General features: G+C 51.5%; 1 protein-coding gene and 1 long non-coding RNA gene across 2 annotated transcripts in view; one reads left to right on the top strand and one right to left on the bottom strand.

Annotated features, from left to right (window-relative positions):
- Positions 1-27,239, top strand: part of INPP5A (inositol polyphosphate-5-phosphatase A) — a 236,686-nt gene that overhangs the window by 22,030 nt on the left and 187,417 nt on the right. The gene's annotated exons all lie outside the window — the stretch shown is intronic.
- On the bottom strand, positions 3,336-11,498 carry LOC117082517. Its single transcript, XR_004436640.1, has 3 exons — positions 11,409-11,498; positions 9,919-9,920; positions 3,336-3,345 (listed from the first exon to the last, which is right to left on the bottom strand). It is a non-coding gene; the product is annotated as an uncharacterized LOC117082517 (long non-coding RNA).

The raw sequence follows: 27,239 nt of genomic DNA, 5'->3' as shown, positions 1-27,239 counted from the left end.
TCCATATCTGGTTGTCTCAGTACCATTTTTGAAAAGACTGTTCTTCCTCATTTAATTGTCTTGGCATCCTTGTTGGAAGTTAATTGACCATGAATATATAGATTTATTTTTGGATTCTTGATTCTGTTTCATTTTCTATGTGTCTGTCCTTATGCCAGTGCCACAGACCTGATCATTGTAGCATTGAGGTGGGTTTTGAAATCAGAAAGTGGGAGTTCCAACTTTGTTGTCTTTTATTCAAGATTGTTTTGGCTATTCTGGTTTCCTTCCATTTCTGTTTTAATTTTAGGATTAGTTTGTCAGTTTCCACACGCATACACACAACCCTACTGGAATTTACACACACACCACTGTGCTGGAATTTCCACACGCATACACAGAACTCTGGTGGAATTTTGGGGGTTGTGTTGGATCTGTAGATGCAGTTCTTTCTTAGTAGGGGTTGGTCCTGGGAAGGGGAGCAGATGGCTTGGCCCTGTCCTCAGAGGCATATGATGTGGCTGGGAGATCCCGGCAAGATGCTTTTAAAGTCTCCCTTGTGGGTTTGTCAGCTTCACAGTTCTAGTTATGATGGGCAAACTCACGTCTGCAGTTTAAGCAGGAAAGGAAGTTTAAAAACAAAAAACATTAGGTGGTGCCCAGGAAGGGCTGAAGAGCCAGGCGTGGCGGCCTCCTGTGAGGAGGGTACATTCACCCACACTGTGCACCGTGAGGCCTACCTGCGGCCTCTGGGGCTTGGCGTTGCTGCTGCGCCACCCTCACCCAGATGGGTGCCAGGCATGACCTCTGCACATCACAGGCGTCCAGGGCTTGGGAGGGACCAGGGAACCCGGGAGGCACCTTCTGCGTGGCCTGCTTGCCACCTCTGGCCTGTCTGCTGCCTGTCTGTGACCCTTCTGGAAGTGGGCACAGACCTGGCAGTGTTGGGAGGTGGGAGGACATGTAGGTGAACCCAGGCCTTAGAGTGGCTCCCCCCATGAGGCGTGTAGGGTTCCTGGGAGGAATGTGCACCCAGCAGCTTGTGGGGTCACAGCGAGACACAGACTCCGCTCCCTGCACACCCGTCACACCTCTCCATGACAGGCCGAGACCGCGTTCTGGATGTGGCTGCCGCCTCCGGCTCCCAGCACGTGAAACATGGTGCGTGTTGCACACATGATGTGAGCGTGGCCGGAATGAACTGGAGCTGGTTTTCTTGAGGTGGAGAAAGCCCTGCTGGCTTTTCTTTCCCTCAGAGCCTGCGGCACTGTGAGGAGCCACATGCTTCCACAGCTCATCTCGGGGATGGACGGCAGCTGCAGAGGCCCCTCGAGAGCGACAGAGCCTTGAGCCTGGAGCTCTGTGAAGTTGTAGGCTCGGGGTGGGGTGCCCTCCTTCCCTTGCTCCGGTGTCTCAGGTCCTGTCTGCTCCCTGGTGCCCCCTTCCCCATGTGCTCCTCCCTGGCCATGCCAGCTGCTCTGCAGAGGGCTTCAGGGAGGGTTGTGGGGAGGGCTGCGGAGAGGAGGTACCCTCATGGGCCAGAGCTGGCAGAAGGGGAGGAGGTGCCACACCTCTGCCCAGGCAGAGGGACTGCGAGGTGCTGGAGGAGATCCGATGGGGAGGGGCTGGGGGAGACTGACATTCTGTTCTGATTCCAGGCTATGGAACTGGGCCCCGGAGCAGCCACACCTGGCGGCTGTGAGTTGGCCACAGGGTCCTACCGAGTACCAGGTCCTCGCATACCCTCACAGTCCTGGGGGCTGGCTCTGGCCTTGCTGAGGGTATTGGCCGATCTGTTAGGGAAGTGGGGTCTCGGGGGCCGAGCTCTGCTCTGGGGTGTGAATAGCGCAGTGTCTGCCGGGTGCTGTGGGAGCGTTTTCTGTGATGATGTGGGTCCTGCAAGTGTGAGCACCAGCTGTGATTAAATCAAGGACAGTGGACAGCAGTGCCTTCATCTGCATGAGTTCATAGAAACCACACTGCTTTATGTCTTACGAGGTGAACATAGAATGTACACAGGGTAGGAAAAGCAGCAGAAAGTAGCAGGTGTGTTTGGGAAGATCATCATTAGTGCGGGTTACACTGAATAACTTCAAAACCGAAAGGATTCCTTTCTCAGGACTGCTGTTGAAAAACGAAGTGTGAGTGGGTGTCCTACAGAAAAGTTAAAGGAAAGAGAAAGGAAAGGAAAGGAAGCACACCGTAAGTTCACCCCATACACGGATTGGTTTTGTTGGTTTTCCTTGCGCTTGCTGGTGAGACAGCCCCTGGGGGATTTGGTAACTCGCCTTCTCACTGCTTTAGCGGTTTTCCCCCTGTAGTGGGTGCCAGGTGCCAGGGAGGCGTATTCACTTCCATGGTGGCTCATGTCTACTCTGGGCCCCGAGCCCTGGCGGCAGAGTCAGGGCAGAGCGGGAGCAAAGTCATCCTGATTCACATCTGACCCCCGAGGCCCGGCCGAGGCTGTAGTCTGCAAACTCACCAAGCCATTTCTACGTCTTTTAGCCACAGGGGATGGGCATGAGGATGCCCTCGTCAGTCAGGATGGTTTCAGCTGCCGATTCAGGAGCCTGCTGCCCTGCAGTGCTGCCTCTGGATGGATCAGCTGCTGCTGCTGCTCCCCTGGGCTTCTCATGTCAACGACTTTTTGTCCTGCTCGTCGCTGTTGTTGTCTCGGCTTGTTTGGGGAAACGTGGCCTGCACGTTGTGAGTGCGGCCCCTGCCGTCAGTGGGGAGACCATGATTGGTCCCTGGGGTGACACATGATCCTGGGGAGGGAAGCGACGGTCCCAGGGGATCTCTTACAGATTTTATGGAGGAGTTGGACTTTTCCCTCCACCCCGATTCAGAGACTGTGCTTCTGGAAGTGTTGCAAGCACATCTCTGGTGGGCTCGGAGGCCCTGACCTGCTCAGTGGGTGAGTTTTTCAGGGTATCCAGTGTCTCCCAGAGCCCCTGGCTGCCTCCCTGGGCTGTGCGGCCCCTCGTCCTCCTCATAGTCACCGACCCAGGGCTCAGTTCACTGTGAGTCGGTGGCCGTGAAAATAGCACTGGCGATGGAGTGTCGTTTCCAGCAGTTCAGTGTTGTTGGAGTAGAAATAAGTTTATATAACAAGAGTGTATTTTAACTGGATGAAAATTTATGATTAAAAATAAACAGACTGCCAAATGGCAGTGAGTGCAGGGCAGACGGGAGTGTGCAGTGTGACTTTCGGGTGCCCAGGCCCTGCCAGAGCCTGCTGGGCCCAGCTCTTATTTGGAGCTCCTGGTGGCGGACGGGCTGTTCTATGAGGTCTGGGAGTTCTGGTCGGTAGGATGGTATCACCTGGGGCTCCTTATTCATGCAGCACATGTCTGCCGCGTGCTGCTGTCTGCCTGGGCCTGTACTGGCCATGAGAATTACACCCATGGGCTCTGGCCTGTGCTTGGGGAGGCCACTTGGGCCACCTGGTATGAGCCTCCGCCACCCCACTCCCCATGGCAGCAGAACCAACACCAGCAAGACGTTCACAGCACTGCTCTACAACGTTTGTGCTGAATTGAGAGTTTGGAATGTCCCTGCGTATTTTATAGGGCGAGATGGTACATACTAAAGATTTATTTTAATTCTTTAAAAAACTTTGTTTTGTTTTGTTTTCAAGTCAAAGTCTCAGCTCTGTTGTCCAGGCTGGTGTGCATGGCATGGTCACGGCTCACTGCAGCCTTGACCTTCTGGGCGCAAGTGATCCTCCTGCCTCAGTCTCCCGGAGTGCTGGGATTGCAGGCAGGAACCACCACACCTGGCCGGTTTTAAGTCTGACCCTATACAACTCAAGGAATAAGCCAAAGGCTTCCCTGAAGCACGTTCATCCAGTCACCTTAACCCCATAGTGTGTGGCAGCGCACTCCCGATGTGCATGGTTTGTAAGGTATTTGGAGTTTATGGGCCTGTCTGAACATAACCTCCCAGATAGCTTTGGATTTGTGTGTTTAGACAGTGAACAGATCCAGGCCGAGGCATTACATTTGGCCCAGATGTCTAAAATAGGCAAGACAAAAGCCTTCCTGTGTGTGTGTATATATGTATGTGTGTTTATCTGTGTATGCATGTGCATTTGTGCATGTATGTCACTGTGTGCATGTGTGTATGTGTGCATGTATGTATATGTGTATGTGTGCATGTGTGTGTATGTGGGTCTGCGTGGGTGTGTTTGTGTGTGTGCATGTGTATGTGAATGTGTGCTTGAGTGTGTGTGTGTGTGTGCACGCCGCTGTGTGTGGGTCTTATGCATGTGTGTATGTGAATGTGTGTGTGTGTGCCGTTGTGTGTGGGTCTGTGTGTGTGTGTGTGAATGTGTGTGAGTGTGTGGGGGGGTCTCTGTGTGTATGTGTATGTGTGCATGTGTGTATGTGAATGTGTGTGTGTGTTTGTGTGTGCCATTTCCTCCTAGTTTTGAGTCTCTTTGAATTGGAGGCTTGTGCGTGGAGGTACCTTCAGGGGAGTCTTGCAGGAGTGAAGACCACTTTGCTCAATTTTGTAGCCTGGAGCAGTCGTAGACAAGAGAGCCCTGTGGTGGGTCTCAGGGAGGTGTTGTGGCCTCAGGAGTGTTCTCTGGGTGTGAGTCATACCTGGCCACATGTGTGGTTGTCTTTGGTTCCCCAAGGAAACCTGTCAAACTTAAAACAGTTTTAAGACATTAATTTGCTCAACGATGTTCAAATACTTTTGAAAAAATTGGTATGTATGCAAGATATGCATGATCAAACTGACTCCAGAAGAGAGAGAGACACTAAATTGACCAGTTATTAGAAAAAAAAATTAAAAAGATTGATCGACTTGTCAAAGTTGCTGTCCCAAAAAAGCTCCCTATGTAGTTATTTCCAGAGTGGATTCTACCAAACTGTTGGGGAACATCCGGCCCCAGTTCCCTTTCAGCCAGCCAGCTTATCAGACAGAAGGAAAGCACAGGGATACGGAGGCCGGATAGAAGGTGGCACTGTGAAAACAGCTGTGCAGTTGTCTTGCTCCTGCTTGTGAGTGAAACCATCTCGGCTTAGACTCAATAGCAAGTCAACTCGATCCAGTGTGTTCGTAGTAGAAATGTAAGGATAAGATCATGTTCGGAAAGATTGAATGATGTAATTCCCTGTTTTCATAAGTTAATAATTCATCAATAGAAGAAACCTTGTTAGGTTATCTCTATAGATGCTGAAAATGTATCTGCTAATATTTTTTTTTTTTTTTTTTGAGACGGAGTCTCGCTCTGTCGCCCAGGCTGGAGTGCAGTGGCCGGATCTCAGCTCACTGCAAGCTCCGCCTCCCGGGTTTACTCCATTCTCCTGCCTCAGCCTCCCGAGTAGCTGGGACTACAAGCGCCCGCCACCTTGCCCGGCTAGTTTTTTATATTTTTTAGTAGAGACGGGGTTTCACCGGGTTAGCCAAGATGGTCTCGATCTCCTGACCTTGTGATCCGCCCGTCTCGGCCTCCCAAAGTGCTGGGATTACAGGCTTGAGCCACCGCGCCCGGCGTATCTGCTAATATTAAAGGCCTACTTTTGATTGAAAAATGATTATTCTTAATAAAGTTAAAACGTGTATTTCCATAATATGATTTTAAAACACATAATCAGACATTTCTACTAGTGTCAGGGATAAGACACCCCATGTAACCACGGTTGTGTAATATAGTTTCAGAAGCTCCAGCTAGTGCAATTAACAATTTAACAAGAGAAAAAATAATATAAATATTTAATACTAGAATGGAGAGACGTTACTTGCAAATATGATTGTGCATCCGGAAAACACAAGAGAATCTGTTGAAAACCTGTAATATACAAGAAAATAATTTAGTAATTAAATGTCATAAAAGTCAGTAGCATTCCTGCGTATCCAAACAGTAAACAGAAAATGAAATACGTAGGCGTACATTGGAGAAATACATTCTCTGTAGGAAGACTGTTAGTACAATAGGGAGGGTGTGGGGGAGGAGAGGAGTAAATTGAAACAATGTGCCTTGTTTATGAGTGGAAAGACTTAGTGGTTTATGGAGAAATAGTAACTGTTGCTAATCTTGAGCTCTGATCTCTCAAGAGGCACTAACAGGGTATTAGCCTGCGTCCTGTCCTGTCAGCTGCAGTAACAGAACCCCTCATGGACGTTGGTGTCATTTGCCCTGGAATGTCTGGAGGAAGGAGGCTCCCAAGTGGGCAAGCAGCTCAGTAATGTCACCAGGAACCAGTTCTTCTCCTGTCTCCATCCTGCTACCCTCCCGTGCAGGTGACACCGTCCTTCTCAGATGCCACTGTCAGATTCTCATCCCACATTCTGCAGAAGCAGGAAGGAAACACGCAAAAATACCCAAACAACCAAACAAAGTAACTCTTTTCCTTGGGTAACTTTTATTTTATTTATTAATTTTTTGAGATGGAGTCTCACTGTGTTGCCCAAGATGGTATTGAACTCCTGGACTCAAGCACTTCTCCCTTCTCAGCCTCCCAGAGTGCTGGGATTACAGGTGTGAGCTGCTGGGCACAGCTCCTTGGGCAACTTTTAAATACCTTTGTATTGGTGAATAATTTTAGGTTTGGTTCCTGTGTTTCCCCTGATAGGAACATCGTAAATAACCATGCTTCACGTGTCAGAGCCAGGATGGTAACATGGGACACTACTGTTGACCAAACTACAGGCTTTATTTGGGTTTTACCAGTTTTTCCACCCACTTCCCTTTTCCGCTCCACGTAAACATGTCTGTGGTGAAGATGCGGGGCTCGGTGTGATTTCCAAAGCTGCTTTTGCACCTGTGGCCTGATGTCCAACTGATTCCAGCTTTTTATGCCAATATCTGGTTATTTAAAACATATTTAATGTTCTCCACATGCAAAGCTTATTCAGAAAAGATTTAATGTGAATTATACTGAATTATATGCTCTCCTTTTTGAATGATCATATAACTTAGTGCTTAATTACCACATCTGGCAAAAAAAAAAAAAAAAATTGGCTGAGGCCGGGTGCAGTGGCTCACGCCTGTAATCCCAGCACTTTGGGAGGCTGAGGCCGGCGGATCACGACGTCAAGAGATCAAGACCATCCTGGCTAACATAGTGAAACCCCGTCTCTACTAAACACAAAAAATAGCTGGGCGTGGTGGTGCGCGTCTGTAGTCCCAGCTACTCAGGAGGCTGAGTTGGGAGAATTGCTAGAACCTGGGAGGTGGAGGTTGCAGTGAGCCAAGATCCTGCCACTGGACTCCAGCCTGGTGACAGATCAATACTCTGTCTCAAAAAAAAAAAAAAAATTGGCTGAAACCCCAGACATTCTTCCTGGTGTTCACCTGGCACCACCTGTGGAGGATCCAGCTAAGGGTTCCTGTGTGTTTCTCTGGAAGCCATTTCCATGTATATCAACAGCGAAGTTTGTTTTAATATTTCAAAAGTTGTCCTTAATGCCTCCATGAGATCAGCAGAATTATTAAGCTGCCTTCAATTAAAGCCTCAAGTTTTCCATTTGTAAATTAAGAATTTTTGCATAACTTAAGAATCCCAGCTACTGGGATTACTGGGAGGCTGGTAATTGGGAGACTGAGGTGGGCGGATCACCTGAGGTCAGGAGCTTGAGACCAGCCTGGCCAATGTGGTAAAACCCCGTCTAATAAAAATACAAAAAAAAAAAAAAAAAAAAAAATTAGCCAACCGTGGTGTTGGGCACCTGTAATATCAGCCAGTCGGGAGGCTGAGGCAGGAGAATCGCTTGAACCCCGGAGGTGGAGGTTGCAGTGAGCTGAGATTGCACCATTGCATTCCAGCCTGGGTGACAAGAGTGAAACTCTGTCTCAAACAAAACAGAACAAAGCAAACAAAAACAAACAAAAAAGAATTTTTATGAGACAATTGAAGCTTGGTGAAGAAGTACAGAAATTTTATTGTCAAAACTATGTAAGTTTACTATATATATGCAAAGAGCAATGTAGTGTAGATCACAATATGTTCTTACTGGCAGTCTTTTTTTTTTTTTTGAGATGGAGTCTTGCTCTGTCGCCCAAGCTGGAGTGCAATGGCGCGATCTCAGCTCACCACAACCACTGCCTCTCGGATTCAAGTGATTCTCCTGCCTTAGCCTCTTGAGTAGCTGGAATTACAGACATGTGCCACCACACCTGGCTAATTTTTGTATTTTTAGTAGAGACAGGGTTTCTTCATGTTGGTCTTATTGGTATTCTTTTTTTGAAATTATTTTAAACATTGAACATCTGATTAATTCTAACCATACAGTAGAGAGTGTTAAATTCTTATACTTTCTACGTGTTTTTCTTTTGGATTGTCTATTCTTTTTGATTAAAAATAATACAAATTTTATCTCACATGGTTTCTTCTATTAATATGAAGCTGACATGGTCTTGTAAATGTTTCTGCATTTTGCTTTTTTGTTGTTGTTGTTGTTTGTTTGTTTTTGGTTATTTTGAGACAGGGTCTCGCCCTGTTACCCAGGCTGGAGTACAGTGGTGCAATCAGTACTCACTGCAGCCTCCACTTCTTCCCAGCTCAAGGGATCCTCCCAGCTCAGCCCGGAGTAGCTGGGTTTACAGGAATGTGCCACCATGACTGCCCAGTTTTGTTTATTTTTTGTAGAGATGGGGTCTCAGTATGTTGCCCAGGCTGGTCTTGATCTCCTGAGTGCCAGCGATTCTCTGCCTCAGTTACAGGCGTGAGCCACCGCTCTGGGCCCCCACTGTTTTTTTTAATAGAATTTTTAGGAGAGACGGGGTTTCGCCATATTGGCCAGACTGGTCTCGAACTCCTGACTTCAGGTGTTCACCTCAGCCTCCCAAAGTGCTGGGATGACAGGTGTGAGCCCTGTGCTCTGCTGATGTCTTCTTGTTGGTGACTGCACTTTTGCTTTGAGCTGTGAGCTCTCATAGGACCAGATGGCCATTTGGGCTCACTGTTAACTGTAGCCCTTCTGTGGATGCCCTGTGGGCACCTTTGTATACATCAATTTCATCTCTGGCCCTGGGAAGTGGGGGTTTGGGTGGAGCTGGAGGGTTTTCCTTCTGATTAGGTATGCGGAGTCCCTTTGCAATCCTGTCTGAGGAGGGGAGAAGAGCATGGGAAGGCTTCTCTAGCGGTCACTAGGTCCTCAGACCCCTGCTGGCCTGGTGCTGCTGCTGATGTTGACCACAGACAGACTCACGGGAGAACTGGGCAGCTTGGCCGCTGCATCTTCATTGTGGGTGTTTGCTTTGAATATTTCATTTTCAACTCTTGTGTTTCTAAGTTCCAAAACACTTGGTTTTTTGTTTTTTGTTTTTTTAAGAATTCCAGTGCACCAACAATAAAACCAAGGGACCAAGTGAGCCATTTGGAAGTGGTAGGTAACTGTGTAGGCTGGGGACACCCATATGGTGGTGACATTTCTGGGTGACTGGCTCGTGCTGGGTGTTTCTGGGCTGCTGGGACAGCAGGAGGTGGGTGTCCTGTGCCAGTGAGCTTCCTGCTGTGATGTGGATAGAGGGCCGTCCTTCCAGCTGCTGCTGCTCTCAGGTCACCTCTCATTGGCACAGTGGTGCATCACACGGCAGCAGCCTGCCTGGCTCTCCTGGTAGGCAGGGGCTGAGGGATGAAAACGAGGCACTCCCTCCCTCACCGCAGCCTACTCCAGTGGGTTCGGGGGGTTGGAACAGTCCCCAAACCCCTCCTGCTGCCTGGCCAGGTCCAGCTGGGCACAGTGCATGCCCACCTGCTGGGCCCTCCTCACTGTGGGCTCAGTCCTGGGCCCTTTGGGCACCTTCCCCGGGCCTGACAGCAGCTACCTGGGAATGCAGCATGAGGCAGGTGTCTTTTGCTGAATGAGGTGAACGGCAAGAGGGAGAAAAGGAGAGATCGCATAGCAAAGCAGTGAGGCCAGAGGCTCCTGCTGAGCAGAGAAGGGCCATGGGTGCAAAGACACACCCATCTCTCATCACACTGCTGGGACCTGCCCCTGCCCGCCCTCTCTGCTGGCACGCTGGGCTCTGCCACATGGGCCTGCCTGGGCCTTGTCCTCCCCAGCTGCAGGGAAGGGCTTCTTTCAGTTCCCTTTGGGTGAACGCAGAGGCCCAGCTCCTGCCACCCACCTGAGGGCCCTGCCACTGTGCGTGGTTCTGGGTCACTCAGGACCACTGGTAATCAAAACCACGGACTTCGGCCTACACAGAGCTATTAAGGAGCTTAGCTAAATTTAACAAAAGTGCAGCTGATATTTATGTCCTTTATGTGCCAGATAGTGCTGTAAGGGTGTGGTGTGTCTCTAGGTATGTCAGCCCTGATGCCTGTGCTGTAAGGACCCGGATTGTCTGCAGGCAGACCTGTCATCCCCACAGCCCTGATGCCTGTGCTGTGTTGCTCCGTTGCACAGGCGGGAACACAGGGGCCAGCGAGTGAGCAGCCAGTGTGAGGCCCTGAGGTAGCAGGTGGAGGGGCAGGGCATGCCCTGAGCTGGGGCTGGCTCTGGCATCTGAGCTTGTTAACGACTGACTGGGCTGGAGGCAGAGTGGGCTGCACCCTGACCGCCACCTCGGCCCCCCAGTGCTGTGCCCCTGTCTCACTGTTCCCTGTGGTGCCTCCTGACTAGAAGAGACCTCAGGCCTGCTGAGCAGCAGCACAGGACGAGCCTGCGGAGCCCTCTTGGGACGCCCACACTGGGCATCTGACAGCTCGTGTCTGGCAGCACAGATAGTCTAGGAAAAGGTGACTCATCCAGGAGCCTGGCGGGAAACCCACAGGGTATTGGCCCAGGCGTGCTGGGAGGCTGGCCGCAGGGACCCTTGTGATACTCAGAGGAGAACACCCGTGGCCCATGGTGGGGCCTTCAGAAGAATGTTGGAGTTTCTCAGCTGGCAAGACGCCCCTGGTGTGGGGCCCCTCGCCTTCTGGACCAGATGCCTTCCCTGAGCTGCTGTTCTGCAGGGAGGTGCCTGAGCTGAGCCGCTCCCCTGGGTGGAGTCCTGGTTTCTGGGGCTGGGGCCTCGCGCAGGGCTGTGCTGCTGCCCTCATGGGGAGAGGGAGGCTGAGGCTGCTTTCGCTGTGAAGCAATGGGACCCAGGGCTCTTGGTGGGGCTGTGCTGTTCGCTCTTTTTCAAGTGTCTGGCCCTTGGAAAGTGTTGGTGGTGTTGCTGGTTCTCATGCTGTAGTCCTGATAACGGGCTTGTGTGCTCGTTCTGGCTTTACTCAGTAGCGTTTGCAACAGGACAGGATTCCGAGGACACTGTTGCTGAGGGAAAGCCTGTGCCACTTCACCTGGCGTTGCTTCTGGCCCTGCCTCTGCTGGGCGTCTGTCTGCAGGGTGCCTTGCAGTGTTTCCCTTGCTCTGCTGGTCACTGAAATGCAAGACCTGGGTCTCTGGAATCCCATCGAAAGTGCTTGTTTAAAGAAACATCAGCTCAGTTTATTTCATGCACAGCTACTTTTTGCAGATACTGAGGTTTTGTTGAGATGTTGGGGTGTGCGTGCTGTGTGAGGTTTTGTTGAGATGTTGGGGTGTGTGTGCTGTGTGAGGTTTTGTTGAGATGTTGGGGTGTGCGTGCTGTGTGCGGTTTTGTTGAAGTGCTGGGGTGTGCGTGCTGTGTGAGGTTTTGTTGAGATGTTGGGGTGTGCGTGCTGTGTGCGGTTTTGTTGAGATGTTGGGGTGTGTGTGCTGTGTGAGGTTTTGTTGAGATGTTGGGGTGTGCGTGCTGTGTGAGGTTTTGTTGAGATGTTGGGGTGTGTGTGCTGTGTGAGGTTTTGTTGAGATGTTGGGGTGTGCGTGCTGTGTGCGGTTTTGTTGAAGTGCTGGGGTGTGTGTGCTGTGTGCGGTTTTGTTGAGATGTTGGGGTGTGTGTGCTGTGTGCGGTTTTGTTGAGATGTTGGGGTGTGCGTGCTGTGTGCGGTTTTGTTGAAGTGCTGGGGTGTGCGTGCTGTGTGCGGTTTTGTTGAAGTGCTGGGGTGTGTGTGCTGTGTGCGGTTTTGTTGAGATGTTGGGGTGTGCGTGCTGTGTGAGGTTTTGTTGAAGTGCTGGGGTGTGTGTGCTGTGTGCGGTTTTGTTGAGATGTTGGGGTGTGCGTGCTGTGTGCGGTTTTGTTGAGATGTTGGGGTGTGCGTGCTGTGTGCGGTTTTGTTGAGATGTTGGGGTGTGCGTGCTGTGTGCGGTTTTGTTGAGATGTTGGGGTGTGCGTGCTGTGTGCGGTTTTGTTGAGATGTTGGGGTGTGCGTGCTGTGTGCGGTTTTGTTGAGATGTTGGGGTGTGCGTGCTGTGTGCGGTTTTGTTGAGATGTTGGGGTGTGCGTGCTGTGTGAGGGACGGCCTTGTTTCTGTTTACTGATGCCTCCCGGGCCTCACACAGGGAGGGATGAACAGAGGTGTTAGGGAGGGTGTTTTTCTCTTTATTTCATTTTATTTTATTTTATTTTTGTAGAGATGGGGTCTCAGTATGTTTTTGTTTTTGTTTTTGTTTTTTGAGATGGAGTCTGGCTCTGTTGCCCAGGCTGGAGTGCAGTGGCGCGATCTCAGCTCACTCACTGCAACCTCCGCCTCCTGGGTTCAAGCCATTCTCCCTGCCTCAGCCTTCTGAGTAGCCGGAGGGTGTTTTAAAAGGCCTGGAATGTGGTTTCTATGAGTCCTTCCAGGAGCTCTGGGGAGGGGCTTATTCTTGTTGCTGGGCCTTGGGGCCTGAGGCAGCTGGGAGGCAGGGACTTGTGGTGGTGAGGAGGCGTCTAGCCTGGAAGCCTGCAGCCCAACTGAGGATAGAAACGCAAAGCACACCTCAGCATATGGTCTGTGGAGTCCTCCCGGGAGCTCCGGATTTGGGGTGTCCGTGGAAAACACATGATGCCAGGTCCACAGGGTGACAGGTGACAGGTGACCCAGCCCTCAGGCTCCCTGTCCAGATACTGGGACTCTGTGTTGAATGCTGCATTCTTCCTCTGCAGGCCAGTGTTTGCACCGGCCTGGACATGTGGCCACCTCTGACCAGTGTGCTGAAGGATGGCAGCCCGATGCCTGCCTGCTTTTGGCATTTGGATGACACCTGGTTTCTGCCTGAGGGAGGGGTTAGTCCTCTTGCCTGACGCGTAGCTCCCAGAAAGGCTTGTGCAGAGCTGATGCGTGGCTAGCCTTCTCCCAGGCCCCTGCAGCTCATGGGGTCAGGATGAGAGGGGAGTACAGGCTGAGGCACCAGGCACCACCGGGGCCCACATGTCACTGTCAGTCTGGCTAAACATCATAAAATTAGTAACCAAACCGATCTAACCACATTCACAATCATTTGGAAACTGGTAAAAAGGGGAAAGCAATGAGCACTATCCTACTTCCCTAACCAAACCACAAGCAGTGGAGCCATTTATTTCTCGGCTTCTCTGTGGAAGTGCGTTTATTTGAAACCCATAAGCAGTGTTTATCTTGGCGAGGAGGAATCCTGCACCAACTTAGACGAGGAGCTCCTGACGCCTCAGCACCTGGCCCTCAGGACAGTCTTTCCCCAGTTCCCTGTGTCCCTCTGGCCGTGGGCTCCTGCGTGGCGTGTGCGGCGCAGGGCCCTGGCAGTGGGGAGTGTGTGGTCCCCTAGTGACAGTGCCTGCCCTGTGGCTGTTTTTTTTCTTTATAATGGTTTGCTTCTCACACTCCCTGCCAAAGGATCTGCTTGACACCACTAATATCACGGCTGTTGTGGACTGTGGAGCTGGTGGCTCCCCTCTCCTCCTGAACCACGAGTACTTTCTGGGGAAATTATTTCACCCACAGCCCCCTGCCCACATCCCTCCACCACAGATGCCACCTGACCTGCAGCCATCCGCTGGGCTGCTATGGCTCCTTGGTGACCAGACTCTGCCCTTCCCTGCTGGTGTGTGTGCTGAGCCTCTGAGACCACAGCCCAGCCCTGGGCCCTTGCTGTGCAGGTCAGGCTCCAGGTTGCGGCCAGGTGAGGGAGCCATGGTCCAGGGCTGTGGCTCTGCCTCTCTCCAGCTCTCTTGCCAGAGGTGGGAGGTGCTGGTGTCCCCCTACTGCCCCCAGGACAGCACTTCTCTGTCTGCTTCCTGAGGCTCACAGCACAGCTCCTGTCTGCACGGGGGGAGAGTATGGAGAGGTTCAGAATGCGGCCTTGGACAGGTGCTGGGTGGCACCCCTGAGCGGGTTTTCCTTTCAGGTGTAGGGCTGCAGGTTCTAGTGGGTTCTTGACACGGCCTTGGCCCTGGGTGGAAAGAGGGAGAGAATCTAGCCTTGGGCTGTGGTGGCTCCCTGAGGCCTGTCCCCAGTCTGCATCCCCCGCTGCATCCACCCTCTCTGGGGCCTAACCTGCACATGATATCATTCATTACCTTTTCTCCCAACCAGCTAACAGGATGCAAATGAGAATGTTCTAAATGATCTTGGAACACAAACTTGCATACATTACTTTTAAGCATTAAATGTTTACCTTCTTAGATAAACGGCTGTCACCTCATTTTACCTTCTGAATTAAGCAGATCTGTGATGCACCCAGCGTCTTGCCTTTGCTGACTGACCACAGAGCCTTGGAGAGTCCGCAGCTGGGATGGGGAGCCGAGGGTCCCACCCAGACTCGCACCCCAGAACCCGTGTTTTTGAGTGATGACTGACAAGGGCCACCGGGGTGTGCTCTGCCGGTGTCTGCCCTGTTCCCAAAATGCTGGTCACACTTGCTGAATTGCCATGAGCCCAGTGGTGGGCTGAGTGCCACGGTTTGAATGCACTTGTGGTGCCTCTGACCCGTGGAGAGAGGGCTTGTGCTGGGCTCCAGAAAACTCTGAGGGGCCTCTGGAAGGTGGCAGGGCTGTGGGGAAGGGGTTTTGACTGAGGCTCAGCAGAATGAAGGGCCAGGAGTGGAGGGGGCAGAGGGACCCCCAGGCAGGGCCGCTGCACCTGGAGAGAAGCTGGCAGGCAAAGACTGGGCCGTGGCACCCCGAGTGCGCAGGGATTGGCCCCACCCTGGTGAATCGCGTTCTGTTGTCCTGTCTGCTCCTAAGCATTTCAGGACGGGACTCTGATCATCCTCCAAGCCAGCCTGCATATCCTACTTGGTATCTGAGTTAAGTTTACACAGGAGATGTGGGGTCAAAAGGTGGTGGGATACCTGGCAAGGGACATGTGGGAGTGGGGGTTTACCTGGCATCTCTCAGGCGGCATTCCTGTGTCTGTGAGTTCTGTTCACATGTTTATCTCGGGCTGCGCATGGCTGGCCCCGGGCCAGGGAGTGGGACAGGGCCATGGAGACAGTGGGCAGCGGCTGTCTTGAGGCCCATGTTTTAGTGGCCCTCAGGGAGGGGCCTGAGCCCCCCCATGGGGTCAGGTGGAAAGTGGCAGCTCTTAGAGGTGATACTGAGACCCTTGGAGGTGACACTGAGACACAAAGGAAGGACAGGAGGGCCCCTGAGGAGATGAATGAGGTGAGAAAGTACAGCCAGCATGTCTGTCTCAGGGAGGCATCGGGTGTTGTGGGCAGTGGTGGTTCGTGGCCTCCTAGTGGCCTCTCCTGGTCGCTGGACACCAGCCTCTCTCGCCCATGGGCAGTGCTCTCGGTTCCAGCCTCGTTGGTTACTCGGCAGCCATCAGACTCCTGGTTTGAGAGGGGAGTGTGGGCTTCCTGTCCTCAAGGGGTTCAGCTGTGCCATTTGGGGGTGCTCCATGAAGCTGGTAGCTCAACAGCCCTGACACTGGTATTTCTTGGGTTATTTTAGTAGTGGGCGTGTTTGCTAAATGTCAGCAATTTGGCCTCACTCAAATTTTGTTTTGAGATTAGGCTCAATATTGAACTTGCATTGAATGAAGTAAACCAGAATTCTAAAACTAACATGTGAGGGGAAGTTATTTCACCATTGGGAGATTATTATGCTTTCTACAGAAAGAGTTGCAGAACTTTGATTTGACAGCAATAAAAATGAGCCCTCTCCTTTTTTGTGTCTGGTTTTAGTTCAGTGCTGTATAAACCTGGGCATTGAAGGTTCAAGGGTCCAGCTGCTCCGCCTCCACCCTTGTGGCTGTGTGGTGTTCTGTCTATGGTGGTCCTTGTAGCACAAACCAGAGCCTTATCAGAGACCCTGGTTCTTTCCGCTGGGTGCATGCGGAGCACCTCGGGTGGCATTCAGTGCCCACTGTGCATGCCACCCCCGTGCCAGTCCCCGGCAGGTGAACGTGAGCAAGACCTTGCGCTGGAGCAGCTTTTAGGACAGTGTGCGGGGCGTGTCACCCAGGAGAGTGTGCGGGGTGTGTCACCCAGGAGAGTGTGCGGGGGCTGGAGCAGCTCTGTTAGGAGAGTGTGTGGGGTGTGTCACCCAGGAGAGTGTGCGGGGGCTGGAGCAGCTCTGTTAGGAGAGTGTGTGGGGTGTGTCACCCAGGAGAGTGTGCGGGGGCTGGAGCGGCTCTGTTAGGAGAGTGTACAGGGCATGTCACCCAGGAGAGTGTGCGGGGTGTATCACTCAGGAGAGTGTGCGGGGGCTGGAGCAGCTCTGTTAGGAGAGTGTGTGGGGTGTGTCACCCAGGAGAGTGTGCGGGGGCTGGAGCGGCTCTGTTAGGAGAGTGTGCGTGGCATGTCACCCAGGAGAGTGTGTGGGGGCTGGGTCTGGGCTCCAGGGGAGGGGAGTGTGTGGGGGCTGGGTCTGAGCTTCAGGACACCCAGAAGAGTATGTGGGGGCTGGGTCCAGGCTCCAGGACACCAGGAGAGTGTGCAGGGGCTGGGTCTGGGCTCCAGGAGAGGAGAGGAGACTCTCAATGGTGGGGCAGGTCAGGCTGAGGGAGCCCCAGGGAATGGCATGGTGGCTGGAGTGGGTGCCAGCAGAGGGGCTGCGACCATAGCCTTGCGGAGGGTGGTAGGCACTGCAAGGGCGCTCAGCCCACCTGCCTTCTGTGGTGCAGGGTAGAGCTCGTGCCTAGCAGGCTCTGGGTTTAAGTGTGCTGGAGCTGCCTCTTATCTGCCCTAGGGAAGCTGCTCGTCCTCTTGTGCCTTGGTTTCCACACCTGTATGGTTGGGCTGGTTGCGGTGGTGTAGAAAGGGGCCTGATGCCCGTTCATGCGGCTCAAGGCTGGTGCGTGCTGGGCAGCTGTGAAATGAGCTGGGCTTCTGAGTGGCAGGGATGCCGAGCCGCGTCAGTTGCAGAGGTGGGGAAAGGAGAGTGTGGGGGAGGGTGGAGGTGGAGCCTGTGGGCTGGTGATGGAGGGGACTGTGGGGTGGGGTGGCGAGTGGGGCTCCTGGTGTCTGGGGCCATAGCTGTGGGTGGCCGTAGCTGTGGGTAAGTCCTGAGTGAGGCTTACTTGCTGGGAAGTGAGGGCGTGAATGCTGTTTTCCTCCTTTTGAGTCCCCCGCCCCAGCACTGTGGTGAAAGCAGCTGCACCGGTGGCTCTGGTGGGAGCAGTGCGGGTGTGGGATTGTGCAGGGCAGGCAAGGGGCAGAGAGGAGGCTGGAGCCAAGGAGTGGGCTCTGGGCATCCCGATGGCCTGTGTGAAGATGAACTGGGCTGGTGCTTGCTGTGGGCCAGGGAAACTAGAAGGGTGAGCTCCATTCTCCAGGGAGCTCTGTCTGTGTCCAGAGGTGCTTCTGGGGCTGGCTCCAGCCTTGCCCTGCAGTGGTGGGGTCCCCTTCCCCAGCCGTCCTGCCCTGTCCCTTTGCTGTAGGTGGGGACTCAGTGAGGCTGGAAGATGATACTCCCGTGCTGCCCAGGGCCAGCCTCCCATAGCGATTGATGGGGTGAAGGAGAGAAGCCCGGAAGATTCAGCAGGTGTTTAGTTCTTAGGGCCCTATTTTCTTCTGACCCCTGCTTCGTCGTCCACCTGCCTCTCCATGGCGTCTGGTTCTTGGTGCTCCCCTTTTGCAAACCTGAAGCTCAGCCACCATGCCTGGCCTGTTTTTAATTTTTTTTTTTTTCGTGGAGATGGAGTCTTGCCATCTTGCCCAGGCTGGTCCACTCCCGATACTGGAGTGGAGTCTGCCCCTGGGTTGTGGCCCACCTTTCTCCCACTGCTGGCAGGGGCTTTGCTGGCAGCTCCCAGGGCTGAGTTTTCATTAAATAATCTGCCAGAAGATTCCAGGGGCTGCATCTCGGTGGTTTGAGAGTAGAATTCTTTGGCAACTTGCCGTGGGTTGTGTTGAAGAAGGAAAAGAAAGCCTGCTGGGTCTCTGATATGATGTGGCTCCGTGTCCCCACCCAAATCTCATGTCGAATTGTAACCCCAGTGTTGGGGGAGGAACCTGGTGGGAGGTGATTGGACCCTGGGGGCCGATTTCTCCCTTACTGTTCTCGTGATAGTGAGTTCTCGTGATAGTGAGTTCTCGTGAGATCTGGTTGTTTAAAAGTGTGTGGCACTTCCCCTCTCGCACTCTATCCACTGCTGCACCATGATGAGGCATGCTTACTTCCTCTTCGCCTTCCGCCATGATTGTAAGTTTCCCGAGGCCTCCCAACCATGCTTCCTGTAAAGACTGTGGAACTGTGCGCCAGTTCAACCTCTATTCTCCATGAATTACCCAGTCTCAGGTATGTCTTCATAGCCGTGTGAGAACAGACTAATACTGTCCTGGAATTGGCCATGCTTAGGGGAAAGTCACAGGAAGGGCCCTAGAGCTCATCAACTTCAGCCCTTTCATTTTTGATTCTTAAAGACTTATGTGAGATTGTTCGATAAAAATGTCAACTTACAAGGCTGAAAGAATTTTATAGCTAACACTTGTTTATCTACCACTTAGATTCTATCATTAATGTTTTACTGTATTTGTTTTAGCACATTTTCCTCTGTTTGTCCGTCAGTCATTCTTGATTTTGATGCATTTCAAGGTAAATTGCTGACATCAGCATACTTCCCCCAAATGCTTCTGTGTGAATATCACTAGCTAGAGCTCAGTATTTAATGTTTTTCTTTTGACATAGAAATTACAGCAAAATGTACAAATCGTAAGTACACATTTGGTGAGTTTTGACGTATCTGTTTAACCAAAATTGTTATCAAAACATAAACATGAAGCTTGACCATCACCCAATACCCCTCCCCCGTGCCCTTCCCTGGCCCTCCCTGGGAGGTGGCTGTTGTGGGTTTTCCCTCACGTAGCTTCTCCTGTCGGAGGACGCCACATTCGCGGATGCCCTCTCTCTGCACAGCTTCAGTCTCTCGCCAGACATTTTTGAGATGGGTCCATATTCTTGTCTGAACCAGAGGTTTGTTCCTTTTCATGGCTGGATAGTAGTCCTTTGTAGGAGTGTGTGACTGTGCCATAGCACGTTTAGCTGTTCACATTTTTTGTGACCATATGTTTTTATTTTCTTAGGCAATTCTACCTAGGCGTGAACTATCCCTATTGTCCTGGGATAGACGTGCATTTACTTCTATCAGAGACTCTGGAACTTTTCCAGGGCAGTTCTGCTGTGTCTGTTCTTCTGACCATGCGTGAAGGCCTTGACTGCTCCTCATCCTTCCCCCATTTGGTGTTCTTGTGTTTTCAGTTTTGACTCCTCCGGTGGGACCTCACTGTAGGTTTTATTTGCATCTTTTTGAGGATTAAGGAGGTGAGCATCTTTTCAGCTGCTTATTGACCATTCATGTATTTCTTTTGCGAAGAGTCTGTTCATATCTTTTGCCAATTTTTTTTTTTTTTTGAGTTGTTTTCATCAGGGAGTTGTGGGAGACCTTTATGTACTCTGGCTAACAGTCCTTTGTCAGATGTATGTTTTGTGATACTTTCCCCCAGTCTGTGTCTTGCCTGTTCATTTTCTTAATGGCAGTTTCCATGATCAGCAGTTTTTAGTTATGATTCTTCTCTGATTCTCACTTTCTTAGGCGGAAGAGATCTGTTTTCACTGCCAGGCCATGAAGACTTTCTTCCCTTTTGTCTTCTTTAGAAGCTATATGCTTTTACTGTCTACATTTGGGTTTTTGACTTATCACAGGTTAATTTTTGTGTATGATGTGAGATAGTGGTTGAAGTTTATTATTATTTTTTCATGTGGAATCCAGCTGTTTCACCACTATTTGTTGATAACTTTTTTTTTTCTTTTTTTAAAGAGACAGTGTCTTGCTCTGTCACCCAGGCTGAAGTACAGTGGCAACACGGATCACTGCACCCTTGACCTCCCGGGCTTAAGCGATCCTCCCACCTTAGGCTCCTGAGTAGCTGGGACTACAGGCATGTGCCACCATGCCCAGTTACTTTAAAAAATATTTTTTGCAGAGATGGGGTCTCACTATCTTGCCCAGGCTGGTTTCAAACTCTTGGGCTCAAGCAGTCCTCCTGCATTGAACTCCCAGACTGCTGGGTTTACAGGCATGATAATTTGTTTTTCTCCACTGGATTGCTTTGGTATTTTTGTTGAAAATCAAAGTATAAGTGTGCTTTATTTCTGGATTCACTCTTCTGCTCCACTGGTCCACTGAATTTTATTCCAGGGCCACCTGCCTCAGTTGTGGTGGCATTAGAGTAAGTCTTAGAGTTAGTGTACATCCCTAACGTGGTTCTTGTAGAGGCTGCTTTGGATATTCCAGGCCTGTTGCATTCCCACATATATGTTAGAGCATCTTGTCAATTACTGCAAAGCGCCTGCTGAGCTTCTGGCTGGTATTCCATGGAATCTGTAGATCAGTATGAGGGGGAAGTGATGTCTTCACAATGCTGAGTCTTCTGATTTATGAAGATGGTTATCACCTCATTTACTGAGGTTGTCTCTAATTTCTCTCAGCAGCATTTTGTGATTTTCAGTGTAGTGGTTTTGTGTCTTTTGTAAATAAATTCTTACATAGTTTGTGTTTTTAATGTTACTATAAATGGTATTTTTAAACATGTCATTTACCAGTTGTTTACTATTAGTGAGTGGAGATGCAGATGCGTGGTTATGTACTAATCTTGTGTCCTGTGGCCCCTCTGAACTGTAGCTTCTGAGCCATGGGTGATAGTTGTGAACAGTCGGCATTCGCAGACAGAGTCACATGAGCACCTTTTTCTCCAGGCTTGAGGCTGTTCCTTTCTTTTCCTGCCTCGCTGGGCTGGTCAGGACCTTTGGTGTTGGGTGAGTCGGCGTGGGGAGCTGGGCCTTTCTGCCGTGCTCTTCCTTTAGGGGAAAGTATTGAGTGGTTCACCAGTAAGGATGTGAGTATCTGGAGTATTTTTGTCGTTGTTCCTTTTTTTTAAAAAATGTCCTTTATCAAAGGGAGGAGATTTCCTTGTATTTCGTACTCTGCTGAGCGTCTTTGCCATCAAGGAATGTCGAATGTGCTCGGTTGGTTTTTCTGTATGTGCTGAAATGACCCCATACTTTCTCCTTTGTTTGGCTAACTTGGTAAATTACATCGATGTTTAGTTAAACGATATTAGCATTTCTGGGCTAACCCCTACTTGATCACATTATAGTCCTTTAAAAACTGTCTTTTGGGCCAGGCAGAGTGGTTTATGGCTGTACTCCCAGCACTTTGGGAGGCCGAGACGGGCGGATCATGAGGTCAGGAGATCGAGACCATCCTGGCTAACACGATGAAACCCCGTCTCTACTAAAAAATACAAAAAACTAGCCGGGCGAGGTGGCGGGCGTCTGTAGTCCCAGCTACTCGGGAGGCTGAGGCAGGAGAACGGCGTAAACCCGGGAGGCGGAGCTTGCAGTGAGCTGAGATCCGGCCACTGCACTCCAGCCCGGGCGACAGAGCAAGACTCCGTCTCAAAAAAAAAAAAAAAAATTATTTAAAGGAATGAGCAGTCTACTTCATGTAAATTATCAATTTGTTGATACAATGTTCACATATTCTCATATTGTTCTTTTAATGTCTATAGTGATAACCCCTCTTTGATTCCTGATAGTGATAATTTGTGTCTTTTATTCTTGATCATTCTACCTACTGGTTATTAGTTTTGCTAATCTATTTAAGAACTAAAAAAATTGTTAATTTTTTAAAATTGTCTGTTTTTTGTGTTAATTTACTTATTTTTGAGACAGGATCTCCCTCTGTCGCCCAGACTAGAGTGCAGAGGCCCACTCACAGTTCCCTGCCTCAACCTCATAGGCTCAAGCAGTCATCCTGCCTCAGCCTCCCAAGTAGATGGGACTAGAGGCACAAGCCTGGTTAAGCTTTTAATTTTTTTGTAGAGATGGAGGTTTCACTCTGTTGTCTAGACTGGTCTTTCCTGGCCTCAGGCCTCTCAAAGTGCTGGGATTTTTCTGTTTTCTGTTTTCTTGGTGACATAGAACAGTTATTTCCAAGGAACTTGTTTAATCAGACCTTCAGGGGCTTCTAGAAAGTCGTATTTTTAACAGGACTGCAGTTGATTCCGGGTTTTGGTTAAAAGTGTGCTTTGGGGAAGCAATTTTAAAATTCATTGTGTGTTTGACTACATATACAGTAAAATGAAATTAGAAGTCACGTAACTGAGCCAAAAGTTTCTTTATACAAAGTATTAACAGGTACCTAAATATGTTCTTAAAAATGAAATACAATGAAATCATTTGTGTACAAGTATACAGTAGTCCTCCTCATCCATGGTTGCAGGTACTTTATGTCATTGCAGTCAGAAATTAGGTGAGATACTTTGAGGGAGCGAGAGAGAGCATGACTGTGAGCACATTCATATAACTTATTTTGCCGTATATAGTCCTAATTGTTCTATTTTATTATCAGTTATTGTTTATCTCTTACTGTACCTAACATTAAACTTTATCATGGATATGTATGTATGTATAGGAAAAATCATGGTGTATATAGGGTTTGGTACTAGCTGCCATTACAGGCGTCCACTGGGGGTCCTGAAATGTGTCCCTTCAGCTACGGGGGATGCCTGTGTGCTGGACTGGAAGCTCCACCACGAGGAGAAGCATTACCAGAGCAAAGCCAGGAGCAGTGGTGACACCCCTGGACCCCCAGGTCTCATGGAGCCTCAGAAACCACCATCTCTTCATCCTTTTCTTGCACTTCATTCTGTCTCCACATCCTCTGCTTCTGGGGGGGCCCTGGCTTATTTCATTTTCTGCATGATACTCCCCACAGATGTGTGTCATCAGCGGCTGCCCTGCAGGTGGAGTGTCCTTCTGGGTGTCCACTGCTGGTTCCTGCTAGCAGGAGTGGATGACGCTGCAGCCTCTGTCCAAGGACGGATCCCACCCTGAGGCTGCTGCGTGTCTGGGCTTCCCTCTGGGTCGCCATGAAGCAGCCTCATCTCCTTGGAACTGGAGGCCTCCCCGGACCTCGCTGCTTGTCCCTGAGACCTGGCCGGCACTTCTGTCTGTGGGCCAGGGGTTGGGTGATCTTAGGGACACATCTGCCCTTTGGGGAATGAGTGTGCCTCTGGAGACCCGGGCAGAGACTGGCTTCATGCCACTGGGGCTGAAGGTGCCCTGTGCTTCCGGGGTGCTGACCCTCCTGGGCCCTCAGAGGTGGCCCCTCTGTCAGGAGAAGCCGACTTCGGGCCTTCTCCACGTCTCCCCCGCCTCCGACTCTGTTACCACAGCTGGGTCTTGTCAGCAGCAGAACAGAAGCCAGCACCCTCCAGGACGGGGACTGGGCACACATTTGGTTTCTTGTGAGGAGAGCAGGAGGCTCTCTGGACCATGGGCGGGGCTGCCTCCCCAGGGGCTCACAGCTCCTTGGCGAGCTCGTCACCATTCCCCACACAGGGCCGCACGGCTGGCAGGGTGGCCACGACACGCCGTTCCCCAGAAACCCAGTTGACTTCCTCTGTGGGAAGCGGTCAGCCGAGTGCCTGGTGCTGCGGAACATCTGGAGGTGTCACTTGGCACGGGGGACCAGAGGTCACCGTGGGGAGCGTGGAGGGTGGCCGGTGACGGGCTCCTGTGAGGTCACTGGAATCTGCAGTGAAATGGCCGGTTACGCGTGCGCCAGAGCCTCGTGGTGATGGCGCTGCTGGTGATTTTCACTCTTCTGTTCTTCCCTCCCGCTGAATTTCCCCAAATTTCTGAAACAAGTATGATTGACTTTTGAAAAGCAATTTCCATTTAAGTTGAACAGAGAAAGAAACATGCATGTGCGTCAGGAGGCGGCGCCTTGCCGCGAGGCTGCGGTTCTCTCGCGCGTCAGGAGGCGGCGTCAGGAGGCGGAGGAGCTCGGCGAGGCTGCGGTTCTCTCGCGCGTCAGGAGGCGGCGTCAGGAGGCGGAGGAGCTCGGCGAGGCTGCGGTTCTCTCGCGCGTCAGGAGGCGGCGCCTTGCCGCGAGGCTGGGGTTCTCTTGTGCGTCAGGAGGCGGCGTCAGGAGGCGGCGGAGCGCGGCGAGGCTGCGGTTCTCTCGCGCGTCAGGAGGCGGCGTCAGGAGGCGGCGGAGCGCGGCGAGGCTGCGGTTCTCTCGCGCGTCAGGAGGCGGCGTCAGGAGCGGAGGAGCGCGGCGAGGCTGCGGTTCTCTCGCGCGTCAGGAGGCGGAGGAGCGCGGCGAGGCTGCGGTTCTCTCGCGCGTCAGGAGGTGGAGGAGCTCGGCGAGGCTGCGTTCTCTTGCGCCTCAGGAGGTGGCGTGGCGAGGCTGCGGTTCTCTGCTCGTGCCCACTTTGTAAATAGCGAGTCTGAGTTGGAGCCAGTTTTTCGTCACCTGTCGGCTTCTGCAGATTGATGTCATCATGCCCTGTCCCCCGTGTAGTCCCTCCCCCTGCCATCCTTGTGCTGTCATTACCAAGATCATTATCACTAAGACTGCGTGTATTTCAGTCACAGCTGAGCCATGTAGTGTGCTATGACTTGATTTTTTTCAGTTTTAAAAAATAATACAAACACATTTAAAAAACAAGACAAGAGAGCCTGTGTGAAGACAGAAGGCGATGAACAGCATCCACAGAACTCAGAGGGCGGACAGGAGACGGACCCAGGGCGGCTTGGGCCAGTTCCTCACCTGTTACCTGCTGGCAGCAGGAGTGAAGGCTGTGTGTGTCTGGGCAGAAGGGGCTGGCAGGTCCTCACGGGGGTGGTGGGGGGTCCGGTTGAGGCAGCCCATCCCACTTCTGCTGCTGCCAGCACGGCCCATGGTGTGCTCTGTGGGGCTGGCAGGGATCCTGGCATGGCCTGTGTGATTCGAGGTCAGAAGTCACGACGGGGAAAGGATGCGGTCATGCCAGAGGGAACCTTTGTCCATGGGGTCCCTGTAACTGGAGATGCCACTACGCGGGGACCAGGCGAAATTTCCGGGCTGATGTTTAAACTTGTCTGGAATCCAGCCTCTTCCTCTGTTTGTATGCTGTGCTCAGAAGCTAGCCAGATTATTCCGTTCAGAAACGGGGCCTGTAGATAATTGTGTTTTGTGTATGCCATGATTTCAAAGTTACACTTGTGTTGTTTCTTAGAATTTGGCCAGGCATGGTGGCTCACACCTGTAATCCCCCAGCACTTTGGGAGGCCGAGGTGGGCAGATCATCTGAGGCCAGGAGTTCGTGACTGGCTTGACCAACATGGTGAAATCCTGTCTCTACTAATAAGACAAAAAATTAGCCGGGCGTGGTGGCGCCTGCCTGTAATCCCAGTTACTCAGGAGGCTGAGACAGGAGAATGGCGTGAATCGGGGAGGTGGAGGTTGCAGTGAACCAAGATGGCGCCACTGCACTCCAGCCTGGGCAACAAGAGTAAAACTCCACCTTAAAAAAAAAAAAAAAAAGAATTGATCCTCTCTAATGATAAGTTCTCATTTTAAATATATTCTAGGGTGTACAGCCCTTTTCCCAGTGGATTAAGTTTGCTAACATACATCTTTTGGAGAAGTTTGCCATCATGTGTAGAGACTTAAGCTGATTTTGTCTCTGTATTTGATGAAAGAGGAGAATAGTTCTGAATTATCTTTCATCGGAAGGTATCTGTTCCTCTGTGTCCCCATTTTCTTTTTAGTTCTCTTGCTCTGTCAGGTTCAGCTAACGGGAATAATATTGTGAGAGAAAACTGAATTTTGAGAGAGCTCTCTGTCCTACTCGGGAGACGCAGCTTACAGACTGTGTCCTTTCTCTTGGGCCTTCCTCCTGCACCGCCTGGACACAGTTTGCGCTTGTCCTTTGGTGGAAGGCCCAGTCGTTACTTCCTTTTACAAAACTATTTTTAGCTGCAATGTATTTATGGCTGCACAGACAAGAGGACTTTTCTCATGAAAGGAAATGCTTTTCCACAGGGATAAGCGAGTCACGCGGGGCAGGGTTTCCTGAGGAATCAGCAGCACGGCTCTGGGTTCCCGCCCCCCAGCATGGCGCCCACCCTATGTCCCCAGGAGGCTTCGGCCTGCACTGCGTCTACAGGGTTAAGATTCCCATAGTACTTATTTTTAAATGACTTGTATTTGAAAGTTTTAAGGAAGTCTTTAGAAGGAGATGAGTTAACGTTCTGGTGTGTGTCGCCATCGGTGGTCACTGTTTCTTGGAGTGTGGGGTGTGGTTGCGTGTTCTGGCATGTGTTGTCATGGTGGTCTCTGTTTCTTGGAGTGTGGGGTGTGGTCCTGCGTTCTGGCGTGTGTTGTCATGGCGGTCACTGTTTCTTGGAGTGTGGGGTGTGGTCCTGTGTTCTGGTGTGTGTTGTGGTGGTCACTGTTTCTTGGAGTGTGGGGTGTGGTCCTGCGTTCTGGCGTGTGTTTCATGGTGGTCTCTGTTTCTTGAAGTGTGGGGTGTGGTCCTGCGTTCTGGTGTGTGTTGTGGTGGTCATTGTTTCTTGGAGTGTGGGGTGTGGTCCTGCGTTCTGGTGTGTGTTGTGGTGGTCACTGTTTCTTGGAGTGTGGGGTGTGGTCGCGTGTTCTGGCATATGTTGTCATGGTGGTCACTGTTTCTTGGAGTGTGGGGTGTAGTTGCATGTTCTGGTGTGTGTTGTCATGGTGGTCACTGTTTCTTGGAGTGTGGGTTGTGGTCCAGGGTATAGGGGCTGCTGCCCCAGGCCTTCTGGCTTTTGTGGATTGGAATCCACATCTGCACCATGTGCAGGGTTCCTGCCCAGTCTCTGAAGCCCGCTAGTCCTTCTGGCCAGGTGTTCACTGTGCCTGCCTGCTGAGGGAGTGCTGGGGTCATTTGACAGGCGGCACCCACACCCTGCAGGGCCACGTGCACACGGACAGCCGTGGGAGTGCCTTCTCACTCGGCTTGCTATGTGGGTCCTTGAGGCAAAGGGAAGGTGGAGTTTGCGGAAGGTCCTGGATGGTGAGTCAGAACGTGGGCATCTGGTCCCTAACACTGAGGATCCCTTTGCCAGGGTCTCCAGCAGGGGCCACGGTCCAAGCCGAGGCATTCGCTCCTCCTGTCCTTCCTCAGGCCCCACTGACCACAGCCTCCACTGCTTCCAGCATTTTCTTCCTGTTGGGATGGAGTCCCGCCTTGGGAAGCCTTCTGCCTGTGGAGGTTTC

Source organism: Trachypithecus francoisi, unplaced genomic scaffold (genome assembly GCF_009764315.1).
Source record: "Trachypithecus francoisi isolate TF-2019V2 unplaced genomic scaffold, Tfra_2.0 Lachesis_group9, whole genome shotgun sequence".
Lineage (NCBI taxonomy): Eukaryota > Metazoa > Chordata > Mammalia > Primates > Cercopithecidae > Trachypithecus > Trachypithecus francoisi.
Note: the sequence above shows the minus strand (reverse complement) of the source record. Positions and strands in the feature narration are given on the sequence as shown.